This window comes from Schistocerca gregaria, unplaced genomic scaffold (assembly GCF_023897955.1).
Source record: "Schistocerca gregaria isolate iqSchGreg1 unplaced genomic scaffold, iqSchGreg1.2 ptg000361l, whole genome shotgun sequence".
Classification (NCBI taxonomy): domain Eukaryota; kingdom Metazoa; phylum Arthropoda; class Insecta; order Orthoptera; family Acrididae; genus Schistocerca; species Schistocerca gregaria.
In genome coordinates this window covers 137018-144070 of record NW_026061818.1, presented here as the reverse complement: position 1 = coordinate 144070, position 7053 = coordinate 137018, and the positions used below count along the sequence as shown (strand labels likewise).

Below are 7053 nucleotides of genomic sequence, written 5' to 3'. Positions count from 1 at the left end.
AGAGGCTCTGAGAAATGTGAGAAATACATCTATAAAATGTAATTCAGACTGCCTCGTCCCACCTTATGCTGTACCGCTTTGGCAAATGCTTTATCTGCGCCATTCGCCTTAATCACATCTGAGAGTAAATCTTAAAAAAACGCCTGTCGCTAATTGTTCGTCATCACAGGTACTGTTTGCTATACGGCCACGACGCGCAACTGATTTCCAAAACTCATCTATCTCCTGTGAGGATGGAACTTACGACCCCTGGTTTATTAGACCAGTGCTCTACCACTGAGCTAAAGAGGCGCGGCCTAGCGGTACTCTTGGGTACTTCGTCCTTACGGTCGTCTGCATCATCAGACTTTAGCTGACAACAATTCATATTATCGGCTAATATTTGCAGCTATGGCGACAAATAACTGCTTGGCTACACATCTGACACGTAACCGATGTGCTCTCCAAACCACAACACTTGCATTTCAGAACATGTCTTTTACACATGTCTACAAAATCACCTTCACCTTCAAATACAGTTTCCTTGCGACTGACAGAGACGTAGGCAAAGTTTAAAGTTGCTATTTCCATTAAATCTCGTTAATCAGAAAAACGGTAATTTACACCTGCAGCGGAACAAAATTCCGTTTCGCCCAGCGTCTGGCTCGAACCCACGACCCTGGGATTAAGTGTCTGACGCTCTACCGACTGAGATAGCCGGCTACCTCGGTGAATATTTGCCGGGTAGCACGTCACACAGTACTCGTTTGGGTTGGGTGGTCCCATACAGCAACTCTCCATGCTGCCTAATGTTTTCCTAACGTCACACTCGTCACGCACTTCACTTTTATGTCATAATCATTTCTGAGAGGCAAAGAAATTGCATGACAACAAGCAGAACTAGTGGCGTCAAAATTAACACACATACTTTATGTGACTCAAAAGCCGAACGAGTTACTTTCCGACGTTGTTTTAGATGTGCAAGTGCCAGTCAAAACTCGCGGTGTCGGCACTCTGCCGACCATTTCGCTAGTTAACACCGGTCTTGCTGTGTGTGTTTCAAGCTCAAGAGCATCTCCAAGCAAAAAATGGTCAACAGCAACATTCAGACGGTTTCGTACTGCTCAATTGCTACATTAAAACGGTATGTTTCTTTTTCAGAACTGGAAAAACACAAGCGTGACAGCATTCGAACCTGTAATCTTCAGAGCCGAAGTCCGACGCCTTATCCATTAGGCCACACGGTCACTGACGACCAACATTTACATGTATACGACTCATCTCGAAACGCTCACACCCCTGAGGATTTGTGTTTTCGTTCTACACAGCCGCTGCCCCTTGCTCTTTCCCACTTATTCGTTACATTCAACCTCTGACGAGACCGACCAAATATAGACTGAGAAACAAGACCACACACTTTGTGCATTCGGAATCGAAGGCAGGCCGTCCCTCGCCGCATTTGCTACGATGGCCATTTGCTACTTCTGCAGAAGCGGCGGCGGCGACGACGACGACGACGACGACGAAGATCGCGAGAGGCTCTGAGATATGTGAGAAATACATCTATAAAATGTAATTCAGACTGCCTCGTCCCACCTTATGCTGTACCGCTTTGGCAAATGCTTTATCTGCGCCATTCGCCTTAATCACATCTGAGAGTAAATCTTAAAAAAACGCCTGTCGCTAATTGTTCGTCATCACAGGTACTGTTTGCTATACGGCCACGACGCGCAACTGATTTCCAAAACTCATCTTTCTCCTGTGAGGATGGAACTTACGACCCCTGGTTTATTAGACCAGTGCTCTACCACTGAGCTAAAGAGGCGCGGCCTAGCGGTACTCTTGGGTACTTCGTCCTTACGGTCGTCTGCATCATCAGACTTTAGCTGACAACAATTCATATTATCGGCTAATATTTGCAGCTATGGCGACAAATAACTGCTTGGCTACACATCTGACACGTAACCGATGTGCTCTCCAAACCACAACACTTGCATTTCAGAACATGTCTTTTACACATGTCTACAAAATCACCTTCACCTTCAAATACAGTTTCCTTGCGACTGACAGAGACGTAGGCAAAGTTTAAAGTTGCTATTTCCATTAAATCTCGTTAATCAGAAAAACGGTAATTTACACCTGCAGCGGAACAAAATTCCGTTTCGCCCAGCGTCTGGCTCGAACCCACGACCCTGGGATTAAGTGTCTGACGCTCTACCGACTGAGATAGCCGGCTACCTCGGTGAATATTTGCCGGGTAGCACGTCACACAGTACTCGTTTGGGTTGGGTGGTCCCATACAGCATCTCTCCATGCTGCCTAATGTTTTCCTAACGTCACACTCGTCACGCACTTCACTTTTATGTCATAATCATTTCTGAGAGGCAAAGAAATTGCATGACAACAAGCAGAGCTAGTGGCGTCAAAATTAACACACATACTTTATGTGACTCAAAAGCCGAACGAGTTACTTTCCGACGTTGTTTTAGATGTGCAAGTGCCAGTCAAAACTCGCGGTGTCGGCACTCTGCCGACCATTTCGCTAGTTAACACCGGTCTTGCTGTGTGTGTTTCAAGCTCAAGAGCATCTCCAAGCAAAAAATGGTCAACAGCAACATTCAGACAGTTTCGTACTGCTCAATTGCTACATTAAAACGGTATGTTTCTTTTTCAGAACTGGAAAAACACAAGCGTGACAGCATTCGAACCTGTAATCTTCAGAGCCGAAGTCCGACGCCTTATCCATTAGGCCACACGGTCACTGACGACCAACATTTACATGTATACGACTCATCATGAAACGCTCACACCCCTGAGGATTTGTGTTTTCGTTCTACACAGCTGCTGCCCCTTGCTCTTTCCCACCCATTCGTTACATTCAACCTCTGACGTGACCGACCAAATATAGACTGAGAAACAAGACCACACACTTTGTGCATTCGGAATCGAAGGCAGGGCGTCCCTCGCCGCATTTGCTACGATGGCCATTTGCTACTTCTGCAGAAGCGGCGGCGGCGACGACGACGACGACGACGACGACGACGACGACGACGACGACGACGAAGACGACGAAGATCGTGAGAGGCTCTGAGATATGTGAGAAATACATCTATAAAATGTAATTCAGACTGCCTCGTCCCACCTTATGCAGTACCGCTTTGGCAAATGCTTTATCTGCGCCATTCGCCTTAATCACATCTGAGAGTAAATCTTAAAAAAACGCCTGTCGCTAATTGTTCGTCATCACAGGTACTGTTTGCTATACGGCCACGACGCGCAACTGATTTCCAAAATTCATCTTTCTCCTGTGAGGATGGAACTTACGACCCCTGGTTTATTAGACCAGTGCTCTACCACTGAGCTAAAGAGGCGCGGCCTAGCGGTACTCTTGGGTACTTCGTCCTTACGGTCGTCTGCATCATCAGACTTTAGCTGACAACAATTCATATTATCGGCTAATATTTGCAGCTATGGCGACAAATTACTGCTTGGCTACACATCTGACACGTAACCGATGTGCTCTCGAAACCACAACACTTGCATTTCAGAACATGTCTTTTACACATGTCTACAAAATCACCTTCACCTTCAAATACAGTTTCCTTGCGACTGACAGAGACGTAGGCAAAGTTTAAAGTTGCTATTTCCATTAAATCTCGTTAATCAGAAAAACGGTAATTTACACCTGCAGCGGAACAAAATTCCGTTTCGCCCAGCGTCTGGCTCGAACCCACGACCCTGGGATTAAGTGTCTGACGCTCTACCGACTGAGATAGCCGGCTACCTCGATGAATATTTGCGGGGTAGCACGTCACACAGTACTCGTTTGGGTTTTGTGGTCCCATACAGCATCTCTCCATGCTGCCTAATGTTTTCCTAACGTCACACTCGTCACGCACTTCACTTTTATGTCATAATCATTTCTGAGAGGCAAAGAAATTGCATGACAACAAGCAGAGCTAGTGGCGTCAAAATTAACACACATACTTTATGTGACTCAAAAGCCGAACGAGTTACTTTCCGACGTTGTTTTAGATGTGCAAGTGCCAGTCAAAACTCGCGGTGTCGGCACTCTGCCGACCATTTCGCTAGTTAACACCGGTCTTGCTGTGTGTGTTTCAAGCTCAAGAGCATCTCCAAGCAAAAAATGGTCAACAGCAACATTCAGACGGTTTCGTACTGCTCAATTGCTACATTAAAACGGTATGTTTCTTTTTCAGAACTGGAAAAACACAAGCGTGACAGCATTCGAACCTGTAATCTTCAGAGCCGAAGTCCGACGCCTTATCCATTAGGCCACACGGTCACTGACGACCAACATTTACATGTATACGACTCATCTCGAAACGCTCACACCCCTGAGGATTTGTGTTTTCGTTCTACACAGCCGCTGCCCCTTGCTCTTTCCCACTTATTCGTTACATTCAACCTCTGACGAGACCGACCAAATATAGACTGAGAAACAAGACCACACACTTTGTGCATTCGGAATCGAAGGCAGGCCGTCCCTCGCCGCATTTGCTACGATGGCCATTTGCTACTTCTGCAGAAGCGGCGGCGGCGACGACGACGACGACGAAGATCGCGAGAGGCTCTGAGAAATGTGAGAAATACATCTATAAAATGTAATTCAGACTGCCTCGTCCCACCTTATGCTGTACCGCTTTGGCAAATGCTTTATCTGCGCCATTCGCCTTAATCACATCTGAGAGTAAATCTTAAAAAAACGCCTGTCGCTAATTGTTCGTCATCACAGGTACTGTTTGCTATACGGCCACGACGCGCAACTGATTTCCAAAACTCATCTTTCTCCTGTGAGGATGGAACTTACGACCCCTGGTTTATTAGACCAGTGCTCTACCACTGAGCTAAAGAGGCGCGGCCTAGCGGTACTCTTGGGTACTTCGTCCTTACGGTCGTCTGCATCATCAGACTTTAGCTGACAACAATTCATATTATCGGCTAATATTTGCAGCTATGGCGACAAATAACTGCTTGGCTACACATCTGACACGTAACCGATGTGCTCTCCAAACCACAACACTTGCATTTCAGAACATGTCTTTTACACATGTCTACAAAATCACCTTCACCTTCAAATACAGTTTCCTTGCGACTGACAGAGACGTAGGCAAAGTTTAAAGTTGCTATTTCCATTAAATCTCGTTAATCAGAAAAACGGTAATTTACACCTGCAGCGGAACAAAATTTCGTTTCGCCCAGCGTCTGGCTCGAACCCACGACCCTGGGATTAAGTGTCTGACGCTCTACCGACTGAGATAGCCGGCTACCTCGGTGAATATTTGCCGGGTAGCACGTCACACAGTACTCGTTTGGGTTGGGTGGTCCCATACAGCATCTCTCCATGCTGCCTAATGTTTTCCTAACGTCACACTCGTCACGCACTTCACTTTTATGTCATAATCATTTCTGAGAGGCAAAGAAATTGCATGACAACAAGCAGAGCTAGTGGCGTCAAAATTAACACACATACTTTATGTGACTCAAAAGCCGAACGAGTTACTTTCCGACGTTGTTTTAGATGTGCAAGTGCCAGTCAAAACTCGCGGTGTCGGCACTCTGCCGACCATTTCGCTAGTTAACACCGGTCTTGCTGTGTGTGTTTCAAGCTCAAGAGCATCTCCAAGCAAAAAATGGTCAACAGCAACATTCAGACGGTTTCGTACTGCTCAATTGCTACATTAAAACGGTATGTTTCTTTTTCAGAACTGGAAAAACACAAGCGTGACAGCATTCGAACCTGTAATCTTCAGAGCCGAAGTCCGACGCCTTATCCATTAGGCCACACGGTCACTGACGACCAACATTTACATGTATACGACTCATCTCGAAACGCTCACACCCCTGAGGATTTGTGTTTTCGTTCTACACAGCCGCTGCCCCTTGCTCTTTCCCACCCATTCGTTACATTCAACCTCTGACGTGACCGACCAAATATAGACTGAGAAACAAGACCACACACTTTGTGCATTCGGAATCGAAGGCAGGGCGTCCCTCGCCGCATTTGCTACGATGGCCATTTGCTACTTCTGCAGAAGCGGCGACGACGACGACGACGACGACGACGACGACGACGACGAAGATCGCGAGAGGCTCTGAGATATGTGAGAAATACATCTATAAAATGTAATTCAGACTGCCTCGTCCCACCTTATGCTGTACCGCTTTGGCAAATGCTTTATCTGCGCCATTCGCCTTAATCACATCTGAGAGTAAATCTTAAAAAAACGCCTGTCGCTAATTGTTCGTCATCACAGGTACTGTTTGCTATACGGCCACGACGCGCAACTGATTTCAAAATTCATCTTTCTCCTGTGAGGATGGAACTTACGACCCCTGGTTTATTAGACCAGTGCTCTACCACTGAGCTAAAGAGGCGCGGCCTAGCGGTACTCTTGGGTACTTCGTCCTTACGGTCGTCTGCATCATCAGACTTTAGCTGACAACAATTCATATTATCGGCTAATATTTGCAGCTATGGCGACAAATTACTGCTTGGCTACACATCTGACACGTAACCGATGTGCTCTCCAAACCACAACACTTGCATTTCAGAACATGTCTTTTACACATGTCTACAAAATCACCTTCACCTTCAAATACAGTTTCCTTGCGACTGACAGAGACGTAGGCAAAGTTTAAAGTTGCTATTTCCATTAAATCTCGTTAATCAGAAAAACGGTAATTTACACCTGCAGCGGAACAAAATTCCGTTTCGCCCAGCGTCTGGCTCGAACCCACGATCCTGGGATTAAGTGTCTGACGCTCTACCGACTGAGATAGCCGGCTACCTCGATGAATATTTGCGGGGTAGCACGTCACACAGTACTCGTTTGGGTTTTGTGGTCCCATACAGCATCTCTCCATGCTGCCTAATGTTTTCCTAACGTCACACTCGTCACGCACTTCACTTTTATGTCATAATCATTTCTGAGAGGCAAAGAAATTGCATGACAACAAGCAGAGCTAGTGGCGTCAAAATTAACACACATACTTTATGTGACTCAAAAGCCGAACGAGTTACTTTCCGACGTTGTTTTAGATGTGCAAGTG

The 7053-nt window shown here is 46.2% G+C and overlaps 1 non-coding gene across 1 annotated transcript; it reads right to left on the bottom strand.

The window, feature by feature from the left end:
• Positions 1–219: 219 nt before the first annotated feature.
• Trnai-aau (transfer RNA isoleucine (anticodon AAU)) lies at positions 220–291 on the bottom strand. The gene has a single exon. It is a non-coding gene; the product is annotated as a tRNA-Ile (tRNA).
• Positions 292–7053: the final 6762 nt, after the last annotated feature.